General features: G+C 40.2%; 1 protein-coding gene across 3 annotated transcripts in view; it reads left to right on the top strand.

Moving 5' to 3' along the window:
- ZFPM2 (zinc finger protein, FOG family member 2) overlaps positions 1-18,978 on the top strand; it is a 455,190-nt gene that overhangs the window by 133,820 nt on the left and 302,392 nt on the right. The gene's annotated exons all lie outside the window — the stretch shown is intronic.

Below are 18,978 nucleotides of genomic sequence, written 5' to 3'. Positions count from 1 at the left end.
GGTAGGAGAAATAAACAAGTTGGGGCTGATTCATAATTGTGTCACTTCAATTTTATTCCAGTATAATTCCATTGAAATCAAGGAAGACACAACAGCATATAACTTCAGTGATGAGTTTATGAATATATTAGAAAGATTATATATACTAGCAAGATTTTCAAAAGTGACTAGTATGTTGGTTTTTGGGGGCCCAACTTGAGACATCTTAAAGAAGTCTGACTTTCAAAGTGGGGGTGCTCAGCACTTTGTAAAATCAGGACACTCTAAAGTATCTCAAATTGGGCACTCAAAAGTTGAGGCACCTAAAGTCACTTATCAGTTTTGAAAATCTTGGCCTCTATAATAAATGTAATCTGATCTATTATACAGTATTTATGTAAAGTGACAATATACTGACCACATAGCTGTCAGCTTGCGACCAATACAGTTTTCCAGGTTGGATCTAAAGTACATCAGTGTAATTACTTTAAATGAAGTTTAAACATGTAGGAAAGAAAACTATATTGGTTTTAACTTTTTAGAACTTAATGGTTTTATAGTTTGACAAACTATAGTGATTTGTGTTTTATGGACTTCCACTCACTTCAGTGGGCTTTGTATCAGGTTCAATATTGCCTTGCTGAATGTTCTTATTTTTCCCAGTCATTTACAGTATTACTTTTGCTCAGCCTTTAATGTAGACTACTCTTAAGGTGCATGGTGGGTCTCAACTTTTCATGGTAATTTCCTTTAAGAGGTTCAAGAGTGTATTTTCTAGATACATGCCAACTACTTCTAGCAGCAAAGAATAACAGCTATTTTGGTGTGTTGCAGTCTGATAACAGCTGGCATTTAACTTAATTACTTACTATATCCAAAACATTTTATCCATCAAATTTTGAGCCTCTTCCAAGGAAAATTATTTTTCTCTCATCTTATCTTGTCACTCCTAATTTTAATAATCACAACTCATTTAATTTTCTTTCGTATATCTTTGCACAGCAGTGAGTGAATCATCTGAAATCATGGAAAAATGACAAATGGTTGTTGACATGGATGTGAATGGGAGAGGGACAGAATTTAAAAGGTATATACATTATAGAGGATGAGACACAGTAGAAGTCCTTTTCCAAAATCCAAGAAGTGTTCTTGCATATAAATGGGGTTCGTTCAATGACCTGGCAGAAATAGCAAGAAATGAGAGGCATTGATCTCTTGTACTAGATAACCTAGAAATTACACTTCTGATGCTTTAATAATTTTGTGTGGGAATATATAACATTGCAGAAAACCCTTTTTTCTCCAGTTGAATTTAGCAATTATATTGTGCTTTTCATAAATAGATCTTAAAGCATTCTACAGAGAATGGTAAGCATCATAGGTCACATCCAGTGCCCATGGAACTCAAAGACTCCTATTGAGTTCAGTAGGCCTTGGATCAGGCCCTATTTTACAGATAGGAAAAATTTCCAAAAGTTACACAGTGAGTTTTTGGTAGAGACACGATTAAAACAGGAGTTTTTGGTAGACACCTAGAATCATACTTTGTTCAGTAGACAACGACTTCACTTACTATATATTGCAAATCCACTGAATTTAAGATAATTTGAGAAAGGTTTTATAAGGGGGAAAGAGCTAACATATATAATAGTCTAAACTTAATTTTTAAAAAGACACAAAATCCTTTAATTTTTTTAGGCTGGAATAATAGAGCTGTGACCATGTAAAAGTTTTCTTTTTAAAGAAATAGAAACATAAATTAGTTTATCATCTGAGATAATGGTTTTGCTAGTTGTATCAAGAGGCTCTGTATCTTACTTTTAATAATGTGTAATTTATTGTCTGTTTGGCTTTCTGTTTCTGATATAAAGAGGAGAGAATCACCTGTAAATGCAGCAAGGCATTCCATACTACTTTCTCTGTTTTTCAGCCTCTGGGACCAAGGTCTTAGAGACAGCTAAACTGTAATTTATCTAAAGCTTGGACATATCAAGACCCTTATCTAAAGAGCAAGATTATATATTTTAAAAAGAAAAATCCTGACTTAGTTACTAAAACTGAAAACATTCATTAATTAGAAGTCATAATTGCAATTACATGGTAAAATTAATTTATCATGAAAATAATCCTATCAGTTTCCTTTTCTGGAAAAATGGAAGCAAATGATTTTAGGGACTCGTATTGCTTAAGGCTGATATTATAGTGATACTGATTCAGAGTGAATGAAGAAATCAGTGATTCAGAGTGAATGAAGAAATTTTCAAGATCTGAAATTCTGGGACGGCAGCAGTGATAGCTCATGTATTGTATGAGTTTTACCTGAGTTGTAATTTTATATGTGTGTCTAAATATATATACACACACACATATAAAATGAAACTATCATTCGTTCATATAATATGAACTAATACAATATACACACATACATGCACACAAATGCATAAAATAAAAGTGAAACCCATACACTTAAAAAGTAAATTGAAGATAACAGCACATAATTCATAGCAAAATTCATGTAATATAGCAAATATGTCACAGTATTTGTAATTCAAAATGCCTTTCCTGCCCTCAGGCTATTTAGATTTCCTTGATATTCAAATCTTAATGTACATTAAAAGGCATTTAAGGAGGTCCACCATGCTGGGCCTCAGGCACACTTAGCAAGTAGAGCTCATTAGGGACATCACTTTATATATACATTTGCAAAGATGTTACAGACATGAGCATATCCTTTGATGACATCATAACTGTGAACTATGACTTTATTTTACTCACCAGCAGTCACTAGATGTTTGCTTTATCTATTACATTCGGACAGTATGTGTGTGTATAAATAAAGAATATTTAATACTGTAGCTAACTGCAGTAATCTGACATGGTTAGCTAGGATTGGACTACACTTTGTACTTCATGTGATGCTCTATGGCATTCAGTGATACTATTTTCAAAGTAAGGTATACCAAACATGACTAAGTGTACCACAATCTGGCCTTAGATGATATGCTGATAGGCACTGTAGAAACAGCTGGATAGATAAACCACCAAATTCAGGAATTACTTAGGATATACACTGGTGTTATTGAGAGCAGGATTTCATAGATTTTTAACTTATGTAGCTATTTTAAATTTATACAGTGTCTGTTAAGCCATAAGGATCTCAAAGCACTTGATAAACGTACATGGGTGAAAATCTGGCCTTACTGAAGTCAGTGGCTTTATTGACTTCAATGGGACCAGGATTTTACCTACATGTATCCATTAATGATGAAATATAAGTACTCATAATAGCACTGAAAGACCTTTGTAGGGGAAAAGAAACATTTGACCAAGGCCATTATGGTGGTTTGCAATGTCCGCATTCAGCAGCCAGGACCTTGTTTGTTAAGAGGGAAATTTTCAAAGGCACTCAGGGATGTTAGGTGTCCAATTCCTACTGCTAGTCAGTGGGAGTTGGGCACCTAACATTCCTTTGTTCTTCTGAAAATTTTTTAAATTTCTATTCAAAATTATTAAGATCAGTTTTTACTGTGAAAGGACAAAGGGTAGAATCAAACCTCTTGCCAATAAGGTGAACCCATAGTTCCAGGTTGGCCAGGCATTTACAGCTTTGAAACTTGGTTCACTACCCATTTTCTTCAGTTAAAAAGCATTGTCCTGTTTTCTTGTTAAATAAAGGTCTTGGTCTTTTAGTCTCCAATCCCAGAAATCATAGACATGTTTAATTTTATGCATGTGAGTACAATCCTGTTGAACTACTCATATGCATAAAGTAAAGCACGGGGTAAGTGTGTGTAGGATTGGGGCCTTAGGTCATAAATTCTTCTGAGCACGGGCTGACTTTATCCTTGTGTCTTCTACTGCACTGAATAAGTTGTCAGGAAATTAATAGGTCCTGAATTCTAAAATATGCTAAAGCTGGTTTCTGCTGCTTTGGCAAAGTAAAGTGGCCTGAAAGTAAATGTAAATTACTTCAGTGCAATGGAGAATTCAGACTATAATGATTAAGGAATTCAGATGGCATTATAACTACTTGAGTTTCCTTCTTTTTGTTTGCAGTGTCCTCAGGATCTTGATTGCTGCATAGGTTTACTTGATTTTCTTGGTCTGTATTTCATATAAATAAATGCTATTGCAATATTATATTATTAATAAGTTTTTGTTAATATTTAATGCCTCTCTGCCCTCATTCATGTGCTTTTTTTAAAAGGATGCTGTTTGTTAACCTAAGAAGTATTGAAAAGTAGAAGATTAAATTTAAAAACAATCTACAAGGCTTAAATGTTAATTTTACAATAGCTGTGAATAGTTTATTGTGGACAATGGGATTGTCACATCAGAAATAACACAGTTAATTATTGCACAAATGAAATGAACATGATCTAGTTCATTTAGATCTCAGTCCTGTTGGTTTTCTTGGGTTAAAGAAAACCATTCATATTTCATGGCAGTGATTATAGCTCAGAAATATAACCCTGTGATGGTATACACATGAGATATGACCTTATTTCATTGGGTGGTGGTAAGATTTTTGCTATAACTGTTATTTATGTATGTGAATATGAATGTAAATGTTATGAATAGTGACTGGTTTTGAGGGAGGAAGTGATAAAACATTGCCCAAAGGATAGAAAATGATTGTCCAAAACCTTCCTGAGGGCAAGTGTACTACTTAATATTTGTTTTATTATCTTATACTTTTTTTTTCCCAAGAAAAGTGCCATAAATCTGACTGGGTTGGTTTTTGAAACAGGCTGTGTGTGAAGCAGCAGTGACTCTTTAGGTTTTGAAATAAAAGTGCATCTGATAATGTGCAGCAATCTACAACTTATTCTGTTTTTAATTATGAGTTAATTTTCCAGGCAGTATGATAGAATCCTGAATGGTAAAATTGATCAGCTGGTGCTGTTCCACTTGTTGTTCTGGAAGAGTGTTAGGTAGTTATTGCTGGAACAGCATCAGGTGACCAATTTTAATTGTATGCTAATGGCTGAGCGGAGTTAAAGAAAAATGCTCTATTTAATTTCATATTCTCTCTGTCCAGATTTAATCCTTTTAATTTTGGCCCAGGCAGCTCATGTTTTTCTTTAATTTTTCTCCACTTTCTCTCTTTCCTTTACAAACCTCCTTCCCTGATTTCCCCCCTCCATCTCTACAGTACTTTTATTAAGAAAATAAAAACAAAATTAGGCCTGTGTCTGCTAGTTTTAGCCAGGTAACCCTTATTCAGGTAAGTGTTCCCATTAAAGCCATAAAACTACTGATCTGAGTAACGGTTACTTATGTAATTAAGGCTTGGAGGATCTGGCCTTAGATTTGTTCTCTTTTGTAAAGTTGGTCTAACTCACTCCATTGTTTTCAATACCCTTTTTGTTACACTTGAATCTCAGTTCACACACAGTAACAGCAGAAGAAACACAGTCTGGTGTTCTTACTGGAACGAATACCTCTATGGTTCATTTGCTTCCATCACGTGATTCACATAAAATCCAGGTGACAAAGAGCTAGTTTCCCAGATTTGCTAGATTATATGTTACATACAATTGTCACTTCCCTAATCAAATCTGTTTTATTCCTGCCTCTTCTTGTTCATTCTCTTTCCTCTGATCTTTCATGTTCTCTTACCATCTCCTTTTATGCTCTTATTCCAACTTCATCCATTGCCTTCCTTTTACTCTGCTCTGTATTCCCTTTCCTCTTTTCACACCTTCTGTTTCCTTTAGGTCCATTAAAGTTTTCTTTTTTTTAATGTGGTCACACTGGCCTCCTTTGCCCTTGAGTACCCTTTACTCATAGAGCATATGGGTTTTCTCATTATATGGGCATAATATGAGCATATGGGTTTTCTCATTATATATCCAAAACTGTACCCTTCCAATGTTTCTAGTTTGGATGGATACAACTTTTCCTCAGGTTTCAGAGTAGTAGCCTTGTTAGTCTGTATCTGAAAAAAGAAAAGGAGTACTTGTGGCACCTTAGAGACTAACAAATTTATTTGAGCATAAGCTTTTGTGAGCTACAGCTCACTTCATCGGATGGATGACATGACATGAATCCGATGAAGTGAGCTGTAAGTCATGAAAGCTTATGCTCAAATAAACTTTTCCTCAGGAATTTTTTGAGGAATTTGTAGCAAGAAAAGCACATGCAGCTGCTGGTCTGTTTTTGCTGTATTTGCCAAGAATCAGAACATCTGTTGGTGCTCGTTCTGCTGTTCCCTCTGCTATCGGAATACACACACACCTCAATTTAATAAAAACACCACAGAGAAAAATGAATGTTATGAAACTGGAAGGAAGTTTGAAGCAAACAATGGATTATACTGGTGTTATATAGCTATCTCATCAAAAGTTAGCAAATGCACAAGACCTTGCAGTTTTCAATTTGAAAGAAAATGATTTCATTAGAAAAAGAAACCATCAATCTGGATGCTGGAGAATGCTGGAGCCTGATGAAACCAGCTGAACAGACAAACTGAGTGTACAGATGCAGATTAGGCTTCAGAAGATGGGGGTGTAAAAGGGATTTAATGGTAGGATGGATTATAGAAATCCTTGTAACAATGTTAAATAATTATAGTTCCAGCCGAGATCAAAGCAGTGCTGATTGAACCCCCTCAAGCTGTTAACACGGAGTATCGTGAAGAAGAAAAAAACCCTCTGAGATTGGTCAGACTATGCTGACAGTGTCCTCTGATCTATAGAAGTTCCAGCCCTATTGAAGGTACAAGTTTTGAGGGGAAGAACAGATGGAAGGAAGAACTTGTCAGGCTGAGTAGCGTATATAGGGATTTCTTTTTCTGGGAGAGGATATTAAAATTAAGTTCAGTGGCTGTTTGCACACTGAGTGAAATTGCTATAAATTTGTACCCAAATGGCCTTTTTCCATATAGAAAAACATTAGATTTGTTTAGCGGAACTCTGGCCTTTTAACAGAAAATGATTGGGCTCTTTTCTTTTCCTCCTTTTAAACTACAGGTCACATATGCATACTGCCAGAAACACCAATTAGTAGTGATAACTGGATACATTTCTTTGTGGCAGTGGCATTTACCCGTAAGCAGGGAGAGTAGCTGATATGCCCATTCAGCAGTATTAAACATATATTCTTTGAGTGCTGGTCCCTGTGTATTCCACTGTGGATACAGAAGCACTACATGCACCTGAGACTGGCGAATTCTTGCAAGCAGTGTCTGGTGTTTGTGCCTGTGCCCCTGCTCTCCTTATGCTCTTCACTGAGGATTTAAGGGACAGAGTCGACCAACTGTCTCTTCAGTTTCTTCTTCCCAAAGTTAATCAATTTTACCTTTAGTATTAATAGTTCTGTTAGTGTAGTTAGTGGACAGTTAGATTCTGCATCCTGGGGAATCCCTCCTGCTTCCTGGTATGAGAATTAGAGTATGCCCATAATACTGGGATTACTGCCTTGGGGAAGCATATATCTCCACCAGATGCAGTATCTGGCACTCCTTTCCTAGCCAGACCCGACGAGTGCAGGAATTCTGGCTTAACAGGATCTTATGGAGAAGACTACAAGGCCCCAGTCAGACCCATGCCACAGTCATAAAGGAGCATGCCTGATGCAAGAGCACTCTCGTAAGCACAAGAACAGTTTCCCTATAAGTCCACTCCAAAGAGGATTGATCCAACCCTGACCTCATAAAAGTCAGACAAGTCTTCACACTAGCTCCCAAAGACTTAGGATGTCTTAAGTCCCAGATCCATGATAAAAAGGCACATAGGAGCAAGGATCCACTGCTACTGGACTCCTCACTGGCAGCAATACTGTCCAGGTTGAGAGACTAAGAACTGCGGTATCATTGAAGAGTATACTTCAGGAACCTCAGTCACTAATGATACCATCACAACCCTGTAAGGATCTGCCAACACAGCAGTTGTACGAGCAGACAGAACTCTGTGCACCCCAGGGAGAGTGAGGAGCTACACCATTCCCGAAGATATTTTTGTTCTCCTTGCTCTCTTCATATATGGGCCTGCTCTGCCCTGATTGGCTGTTCATTGCAGCCCCTCTCTGATTGGCTGTCTGTGTGCAGCCTCCCCAGTTCTGCTTTTAACCCTTTCTCCACAAGTATGGGGCAAATGCCCCATCACACTTGGGGATTTCCACAACTCACCTTTGACCTTTCCTGCTGGGCCTCCTGGAGCCCATGAGACCCATTCACATGATGCCCAGTGTCTATGCAATCTAACAGGGAGTCATACTGCACCTCCAATCCAAGAGAGCAACCAGAATTTCCTCCTAACTCTATAGAAGCAGGAGACTATGAGCTGAATCTACCAATTCTGTTAGTACCAACAAAGGTATCTTCTTCTTCTCCTGATGAGGCTCCTGCTCCAACTTTGTTGTCCCCTCCAGGTGACCACAAGAAATTCTAGGAGGTGCTACTCAAGGTAGCAGAAGAGCTTGAGGAGAATCAGGACACACACAATACACACAAAGCTCTTAGACATCCTTCAAGCCCTGGGATCTAGGTGGATAGCACTCCCAATGAATGAAGCCATCCTGGAACTGGCAAGAGCTATATGGCAATGCTTCTCAAACTATTTGATGTGGTGGACCAGAAATTTTTTTTCCAGTGTGCAGGGACCAGTACCTTATTTGCCAGGGACCGGTACCATATCTGAGCCATATTATTATCATATTCATATAAGCACGTAGCACATCAGATCAGAAAAACTAACATTCTTCACTGTATTAATTGGAATGGGAGTGTGGCGTACTCACAGAGATGAGCTAGCAGGACATACCTAGAAACCCCAGCATAAACCTTGTCATTGCTTCATTTTCTAGTATCCCTACAACTCTATGCAAACATGAAAAAGTCATCCTCATTCCACCACAAAGTACAGAATTTATAGAAGAAAGGTTAGACTCAGTCAGGGCAATGGTGTATCTTGTGGGGGGAAATAGCTCAGTGGTTTGAGCATTGGCCTGCAAAACCCAGGGTTGTGAGTTCAATCCTTGAGGGGACCATTTAGGGATCTGAGGCAAAAAAAAATTGGGGATTGGCCCTGCTTTGAGCAGGGGGTTGGTTAGATGACCTCCTGAGGTCCCTTCCAGTCCTGATATTCTATGATTCACAAATTCTATGCTATGAGCAACCTGATAGACCAGGTTACATGCAAGCCTCAAACATAAGTTAGGATTTACTTTTTTCTTCTGCACCACATGATATCATGTATATACATCATGCCATTCTTCAGATTCCACTTCTGTTGCCTGCAGCCTTGTCTCTGAACAGTATGTAAACCAAGCAAACACAGTGTGACAACACCATAGTGACAATTCCTGCAAGGATGAGGGCCTCACTGATTTTGTTTAAAGATCCCAGACAAATGTGTGTGATGTTCCTTTCCTATCCTGCCACATTTGACAAGACAATAATTACAGAAGCCTCCCTGTTAGCCTTAGGTGCTCACATGGACCGTCACATGGCACAGGGCTCTTGGACACCCCGAGAGACTAGAATTCCTAGATTACAAAGCCAGAAGGGACCATTGTGATGATCTAGTCTAACCTCATGTATAACACAGGCCACAGAACTTCCCCAAACTAATTCCTTGAGTAGACCTTTTAGAAAAACATCCAATCTTGATCTAAAAATTCTGAGCAATGGAGAATCCACAATGACCTTGGTAAATTCTTCTAATGATTAATTACTTTTCTCCTGGAGGAATTCTGTGCCACTGTGCATGTGCAGAACTTATGTCCCCTGCAGATTTTTTTGCTTCCCCGCAGAAAAATTACTTTCTGACAGAGAAGCAAAGGAAAGCCACAAGAGCGGACATTCGACCCTCCACAGCAGTATGTTTTGGGTGCCCAGGGAAGCCGGCAGAGAGGTAAATCACTGTGGGGCAGGGGCGGGACTGGAGAAGGAGAAGACCAGGCTGGTGGCTCCTTCCTTGAGCCGGGCTCAGCTGCTTGTCCCGGCTGGGCTGGAGAGGGCAGGACTTCCTCTTCCCCTGCACGGCATCCGGGGCCAGGTCAGATCCATGCCCAGATTTCTCCTCCAGCTGTAGGAAGCTCTGCAAACTCTTCATCCCCTCCCCTGCTTCCTGCACCCATCGCTCCTCAGCTGCAGGGGGAGGGGTCACTGTACAGGGAGCTGCTCCCGCATCTGCCTAACCCCCGGGATCCAGAGATCCCCATTCCCAGACTCTCCTGCCGAATCTCACACCCTGCACCCAGAACCCCCCCAACAAGCCCCACTCCCCTTGCAACAGGACCATCCTGATGAGCCACCCACACCCAGATCCCCACCCTACCGAGCCCCAACCAGCTGCACCTGGATCCCTACCCCACTGAGCCCCACTCCCCCAGCATCTGGACCTCCCCTGATCCCCCATACCCACACACCCCTGCCAAGCTCTAACCCCCCCACACCCAGTTCCCCCTGCTGAGCCCCAATCACCTGGACCCTCCTGCAGAGTCCCATTACCGTGGCACCCAGAACCTGCCAACAAACCCCTGTGCAGCCAAATCCCCCCCGCACCACTGAGCTGACCACACCCAGATTACCCCACACTGAACCCTCTTAACCCACACCTAGATCCCTCCACACTTGGATCCTGCCTTGTTGAACCTGCCTGCCCACACCTAGTGCACTTGGCATGGAAGGGCAGAGCTATGGGGTGTTTCTGGGGCAAGCCTGGTCCTTGTGCTGGGTCAGGGTTGGGTGCAGTCTCACTGCTGAGTCCGTGTCCCAGGAGGTGGAGCTGCACAATGATCTCCCGCCTCTGTGCAGCCAGTGGCCTGTGCTCCCCAATGCCATGCTGAAGTATCTTCATTTATTTGACAAATAAAATTTGCAGAATTTTAAAATATTGTGTGTAGAATTTTTATTTTTTTTGGTGCAGAATTTTTAATTTATTAATTAATTAATTATTTAATTATTAAATTTAATTATAAAATTAATTATTTAATTTGGTGCAGAATGCCCTCAGGAGTATTACTTTCACTATTATAAATTATGCCTTATTTACAGTCTGAATTTGTGTAGCATCAACTTCCAGTCATTGGATCATGTTATGTGTTCCCTGCTAAACTGAAGAGCCTATTATTAAATATTTGTTCACCATGTAGATACTTATAGACTGTAATCAAATCACCCCTTGCCCTTTTCTTTGTTAAGCTAAATAAATTGAGCTTGTTGAGTCTAACACTATAAGGCAGGTTTTCTAATTGTTTAACCATTCTTGTGGCTATGCTCTGAATCCTCTCCAGTTTATCAACATCCTTCTCAAATTATGGGCACCGGAACTGGACGCAAATAGTTGCTCCAGTGCCCAATATAGAAATAAAATAACTTCTACTCCTTCTCGAGAGTCCCCTGTTTATGCATTCAAGGATTGCATTAGTCCTACTGGCCACAGCGTCACACTGGAAACTCATGGTCAGCTGATTATTCGCCATTACTCCCAAATCTTTTTCAGTCACTGCTCCCCAGTATAGAGTATCCCATCTGTAAGTAATGACCTACATTCTTTGTTCTTAGATGTATATGTTTATAGTTAGCTGTATTAAAATGCATATTGTTTGCTTGTGCCCAGTTGACCAAGTAATCCATATCGCTCTGAAACAGTGATTTGTCCTCTTCATTAATTACCATTCCCCCAATTTTTGTGTCATCTGCAAATTTTATCAGTGATGATTTTATGTTTTCTTCCAGATCATTGATAAAAATGCTACATTGTATAGGACTAAGAACCAATCCCTGTGGTACCCACTGGAAAACACATACACACAATGACAATTCCCCATTTACAGTTACATTTTTAGACCTATCTGTTAGCCAATTTTTAAGCCGTTTAATATGTGTCATGTTAATTTTATATTGTTCTAGTTTTTTTAACCAAAATGTTCAGCACCAGGTCAAACTCATTATGGAAGTCTAAGTCTATGCACTTCAATCTTCAAGTACTCTGGGCAGTCTGAGAGGCTTGCAGAGCATTTCTACCATTCTTCCAGTCTTGCCATATATCCATAATGTTGAACAATATAACAAACTTATTCTACATAAACAAGCAGGGAGGAGTATCATCCAGCTCAGCTCTCTGTGTATAGAAGCAGTCACTTTATGGAACTAAAAAGAAAAGGAGTACTTATGGCATCTTAGAGACTAACACATTTATTTGAGCATAAGCTTTCGTGAGCTACAGCTCACTTCATCGGATGCATTCAGTGGAAAATACAGTGGGGAGATTTATATACACAGAGAACATGAAACAATGGTTGTTACCATACACACTGTAACGAGAGTAATCAGGTAAGGTGAGCTATTACCAGCATGAGAGCGGGGGGGGGGGGGACTTTTGTAGTGATAATCAAGGTGGGCCATTTCCAGCAGTTCACAAGAATGTCTGTGGAACAGTGGGGAGTGGGAGAGAGGGGATAAACATTCAAAAAGTTGGAGAACACTTCTATCTCTCTGGTCATTTGATTACAGACTTAAAAGTGGCAATACTTCAACAAAAAAACTTCAAGAACAGACTCCATCGAGAGACTGCTGAATTGGAATTAATTAGCAAACTGGATACAATTAATTTAGGCTTGAATAGAGACTGGGAGTGGATGGGTCATTACACAAAGTAAAACTATTTCCCCATGTTTATCCTTCCCCATGTTTATCCCCAAGTGTACCAAGTGGATGATTTCTGTGGCAGCATTTTGGATGGACTGAAGAGAAGTGACTCAGTTGGGCTGGGGAGGAGGAGGTTGTACAAGTCAGTGCAAGCAATTGTTAGGCTCTAGTGTAAATGTATATGACCTTTCTCCAGTGCCCCCTACTAGTTTTAGAGGACAGAAGCTTCTGTGCCACCTGTTTCCCTTCTCCCCAAGGGTGCTCAATACATGACCAAGACCAGAATCCTATAGTCCTCAAGGGCTAGTTTATTAATATATAATACCTTAGTCTCTCTCCCTTGACTCATAGTTCCTCTATTCTGGGGTCTAGGTGCTTCTCTTCCCAGCATCCCACCGGATAAACATAATATTTTATTTCCTAGTCTCAGAACATGCAAATACTGTTCCTTTTTCCCTGAGGTTTGTTTTCAGTTGTCTACAGCCAAACGTAAACCCTCAGCCTCTCTGGCTACTCGCCCAGCTCTTTTTCCCTTAGAGTCATGGGGTTTCCAGGTCACTTTTTTTTTTTGGAACTGCAGTCTCTCTCAACTTTCAAGCAGCTCCTCTGAGGCATAGCAGACTGCTTCTTTCAGGCCTAAGCCCAGGTCCTGGCAGCACTGCCTTCCTACTTCTGCTCCTGATTGACTTTCTGAGTTCTCAACTCTGTTTCTAGTCCTTCTTGCATTCCTCCCCACAAGTGGAGTCAGTTATTATAGTTAAACCTCCCTGACGTCTTCAGCTGGCGTCACTAATTATCACTGGTTTGGTAGGTCACAGTCAAGGCTTGTCTTAAAGGGCCAGTCAGTCTGTGACACCAGGACTTGAGTTTTTGTGATGGGAATAGAGAAGAATAGGGAGATTTTAGAGAGGAAAACCAGCAGGATTTGTGAATCATTAGCACAGAGGTGGTAGTTGCTACTGTGTGACTGGATAGGGTTGCACAGGGTTAAATTGGAGAGAGAGAAAAGAAGAGAGGGCCAAGAACAGCTCTCTGAGAGCAAACTAATAAACTTGGGTTTCAGAGCTACTGTCTTTCTTTGGGGGCGAGAGGGGGAGATTTGTGCTCACAAGGAGCATAGCCTTCAAGCAGTTTGGTTCCTGATCATGCTGTTCATGTTTTTCTTCTTTTTTTTTTTAACATTAGGAAAGTGCCTACCCCATTAAATTTGCTACCAGAAATTAATAATCTGAGTAATTTCCCATGGATCTCTTTGCTTTGCCATTATAAACAGTCAGTCTGTTCCCCTCTCTCCCACTTCCGCTCACTCAGGATTCATGCAGTTATTGGTTTCCTCTCTCTTGATTACATTAAGCTCTTGGACGAGATAAAAGGTGCAATACTGCAAATGGGTATAGTGCACATTGCCTACTTCCACTTCCCCATTACACTTAATGCCCTCTCACATACATGATGCTCCCAAAAAATCTATGGTTCCTAACCACAGACCTCTGTTCAGAAAGGAACTTAAATCTGTGGTCAACTTTAAACATGTGAGTAATATCATTGAAGTCAATGGGGATGAGCTGAATCAGAGCCACGTTCTTAAAGAAGAGGGGATTTTGGGATTGGGAACATGCTGAGTCAACTCCTTCTTATCCTTGACTTCAGGGTTTTATGTGCTTGTGTCCAGTGGAAGACAGTATAGGCCTCTTACACTGTAAGCAGTAGCATCCTTCTTCTTCTCTTCGTCTTGGTGTGGAAAGACAAACTATTGCTACTTGACAGTGAATTTGAAATCAGATAACAGACTCTCCTGATAATCTCTGGATCCAATGTCTGCTTTAAATTTGTTAAACAATAGTCTACATACTGTGTAAAGTGGTGGTTGGCAACCTGCGGCCCGTCAGGGTAATCTGCTGGTGGGCCGCGGGACAGTTCGTTTACATTTGCACGGCCGCCTGCAGCGCCCAGTGGCTGCTGTTAGCCATTCTTGGCCAATGGGAGCTGCGGGAAACGGCGGCCAGCACGTCCCTGCGACGCGTGCTGCTTCCGCAGCTCCCATTGGCAGGGAACTGCGAACTGCAGCCACTGGGAGCTGTGGGAGCTGTGCAAATGTAAACAAACTATGTCGTGGCCCACCAGCTGATTACCCTGATGGGCCGCAGGTTGCCCTTCACTGGTGTAAAGTCTCCATAATAGAAAACATCAGTGCAGTCTCAGAGATGTATCTTCATACACATACATGACCTGAATGTCTGATGTTCTTTTATTTTATTAAAAGAAAAAAGTACTTAATTAGACTTTAGAAAGGACAAAACCACTTGAAAATGTTCATTCATTGACACAGTTGTTTCCTAGTCATCTATAGGTTAACTGATACTATTCAAAGCTAAAATAATGTTGTTCAGTTAACTTCCTGCCTTTTGCTTACATTATGTTTCCATTATGAATGATTCTTCATTTAAATTAAGGTAAAACATTCACATAAATAAGGCAAAAATAATCTGCATCTCTATTTCCAGTCCTATGAACATGAAATGTAATGCATTGAATTTCTAAATAATTGGGCAGTTAAAGATGTTGCTAGTAATAGTAACTGGTGATGTTGCTCTTGCCTAACAGAATTTTAATTCCTTTTCACTGCATCTCTTTGTAGGTGTTCAGGTCAGTATGTATTGGGAGAAAACAAATGAAAATGGAAATTGCAGGTCTTAGTTTAAAGACCTCAAAAAATCACTGAAGACAGTTATTTATGCTGGATCAGTCTGTTCTCAGCCACTGAACATTTAGATAAACACAACATAATATTTTTGAATTTTTCAACTGTTATTTTAAGTGAGAGATTTATCAGGAAAATTTTTAAAAAAGCAGAAAGGAAGGCAGCTGTTGACAGATTCAAGCTTCTGGACCCATTAATTCATATTTCTGAAATTTTACTAAATTATATTTTATCAGTTTTAGTAAGAAATAGACTCCTTTTAAACTCTTGTTGCCCAGCTTAGATTGGATAGGCTCCCAAGCACTCACATGGCTCTGCTGCATTGCACAGGACATATGGTGGTTTTACAATGGTGTTTTAGTTTTAATTGATGTATGTTAAATGATGGTACATTTGATAGACCATTAGAAAGGAACCAAAATATGCACTAATGCTGAGTGCTTCAGTTTTTAATGGCTGGTGCTGCTGGGTAGTAAGCAGAATCTGCATTTACCCCTTTACAAATGTCAAACTCGATTTGTATGTTCCAGCTTCAGAACATAATTGTGCAAGAACATGGAACTATTTAGAAGCACTAACTTCTTTGCTGTCATGAGGAACTATTACAAAAGAATAGTTCTATGGCTTTTCACCAGTTCAAAATTCAAGGCTAAATTCAGGCCACCTCATATATGTGAGAAAGAAGCCAAACAGGGCACGACAGTTGTGCCTAACTTTTCTTTTCCTCAGTGAACACAGAATTCATATTTTACAAGCACGTTTCATGGCTTGAACTGCAGAGGGAGCATTTCAGGGTGAAGTCTAGGGTCAAATGTTTAGTGTGGAAGGTCCATGAACCAGCACTCCAATGTCTAATAGATTTCTCCTGTACTGATTGGTAATCTGAATGAGGAGACCTTGCCTGAGGCTACAAATGAGTGAAAACATGGACCCAAATTAGTGATTCTGTATCTAAAAATCTAATTGGAACTGAAGCTGTTTCTTGGGGATCTGATTTTTCAACTTCTAGACTTTTACATTTGTGAATTAAAATGTTGCTTGTTGACAGTCATGTGCCTGCACTTCTCAGAGGCAATGCTTGTGCTCACATCTGAAAAAAACTAACATCTTTTGTGTATACAGGTGTTATAATTTGCATCCATAAAAGCCGTTGAGACAGATGGGTTTTGTAGGTGCAGGTGATCAGTTGTTAAAATTGTTGACGTGTGCATGCAGATATTTGCACATACAAAATACAGGAGCAAGTGTGTGTATTCATATTTTGCACATTCAATACTAGGAGCCATGCTGGAATTTTCCACCCTCTCTGTTAGTTTTCAGTATTAGATAAATAATACTTAAGGCTTTACTTGAATCGCAGGATGATTGTCAAATAATTGTGGCTGAGTTGTGGACAAGACATGGAAAATCACGGATAAGCAATAAAGTACCTTTATTATTTGCAGTAATTTGGAAAAGCAAATGGGAGACCCGCTGTGTGAGGGGCTGACAGTTGGGCTCCTGCTATGAAAATTGTGTTGGAAGCCTAATATTGTGGGATCCACAATTTCTGCAGTATCACAAATTAAGTAGGGCCTTAATAATACTGAAATTATCCATCTTACGTATATGCGTAAAGGAAAGAGTCAGAATTGGACAACTATGCATTATCCATTATATAATGCCAAGAGGTTCTTCTTTGGTTGAAGTGGTAGTTGTATGTATTTGAATGAGAGAATCGGGGACACATCCCCAGTGGGTGTCAAATTGCATAGCTGAAGATCTGGTCCTCTAGGCTGAAGTAAAGTTTTGAATGGCCATACTGTGGAGTATAATGACAACTATGAAATCCTAGATGGATGCAGATTTGTTACAGTACTTAGCATATATATGATTCTTTTAATCTTCATAATGCTGTACTGTATTAATAATAAATCTATATAAAAATAGTTTTAAACTAGAAGAAATCACTAGCCCCTCTTTCTTTCCACAAAAATCTAAGGACCAAAGTCATGCACAGCAGTGTTGTGGTTGGCTGTGGTTTGTTTCTCTCAGGTGTGGTTTTGTCGTCACTGCAAAGTTAACCCAAGTTATAACTTGAGTCCTGTCCACACACACAAACCCTGAGTGTAATTGTGATGGTGCTTTTAACTCAAGCTGGCTGGCTAGTAAGGGGGCACAGGCTAAAGCCTGAGTTAGCCCAAGTCGTAAGCTGCTAACACATCCCCTCTGCAGTGTGGATGCAGGCTGGCTCCATTCAAATGCCATTAGTTCTCCAATTCTCTGGGAAAGAATTCATGAGTGGCTAAGTTTTTTAGAATGCAAAGAACCATGGGATATGTTCCCAGAAGTCTTAGTGCCACATATGAGTGAGCGCAGCGGTAGTGTGGATGCAGCATCTCATTGATTATTTTGCAATGTGGCCACTCTAACTCGAACTAGGCTAGTTTGAGAGAAGTAACTTCGGTATAGATAAGTAAAGTTAACTCTGTAGTAAAGTACTCTGTAACAGTCTCTGTCCCTGCTGGCTCGCCTCCATGTAGACAAAGGGTTTAGCTTAGATGAGAGGAATCAGTGAAGCAGAATCTCTTTGTTGTAGGTTCCCCTTTAAGCCATTAGAGGCTAGATCCACAAAGGAGACTTAGGCTTAGCGTTGCAACGCCTAGCAAGGTGCCAAGTGGAACCCATAGTCCTGAGTTAGGCACTCAGACTCCCTATCCAATGCATAGGGAGAGTTAGGCACCAAAAAACGGAATTCACAAACATGAGCGGGGTGCTGCCTAAGCTAGCCAGTAGGAAATGCTGAGGAGAGGGGTGTGGTGTAAGTCCTGCTCCTCAGAGTTGACTGTCAAACTCTGTCTCAGAGGTAGGTGTGTCCCTCCACTTAGGATACACAGCTCTGATCCCACTCCTAGAATTAAGTGCCTAAACCAAGTCAACCTTTTCTTCCAAAAGATTGATGATGGGTTCCCCTCATCCCCTTAAAAAAGCCCAGTGGTCTGAACATACTGGGTTCAAATCCCTACCCTGCATGATTCAGGGACTTGAAACCAGGCATTCCAGCTGAGTTCCTTGACCACAGGACTATAGACTATTTAAATATTTTATATGCTATGAAATGGCTTTAACAGGAGAAACTGAAAGAGCACTGCTCCGGAATACCATCTAATCAAGTGATGAAGGTACTCACCTGCAAGGTGGGAGGCTTGGCTTCAAGTCCTTACTCTGAATCAGGTAGCTGTCTTGGGTGAGTGCTTTAACCATTGTGGTTTAAGTGGGGAGCACTCTTCATTAGCAGTGCTTTATATCATGCTCAATCCAGTGGACGTACTGTAAGGTGGCTGAATACATCTACTGAATTGGGTCCGGCTGATGGGGGAAAGCCAACCTTGTAAATCCTGCTGGAGCTTAGGTGCTGAGCAGGACTTAAGAGGCTGTATATATACACAACGGGAGAACCTTAGGCATCATGAGAATTTAGGCACCTCCAGGGTTAGGTGGCAACTGAGTGGGGGTTTTGAGGATCTAAATTTTGGACATAGTTGCAGTCAGGCACCTAAATCCCTTTATGAATCCTAGAATTTAGGATTCTTTAAACGTCTTTAAATTATAGCTACTTAAAACAGCAGTAACATCCTCCATCACAGTAGAGAGGGTTTAGATAGTAGGGTCCTGGGTGCAATATATAACAATACTGAGGAGCCAGGATGAGGGCTGGGAC

Source organism: Dermochelys coriacea, chromosome 2, assembly GCF_009764565.3.
Source record: "Dermochelys coriacea isolate rDerCor1 chromosome 2, rDerCor1.pri.v4, whole genome shotgun sequence".
In the NCBI taxonomy this organism is placed as follows: Eukaryota; Metazoa; Chordata; order Testudines; family Dermochelyidae; genus Dermochelys; species Dermochelys coriacea.
This window is presented reverse-complemented; position numbering and strand designations above follow the sequence as displayed.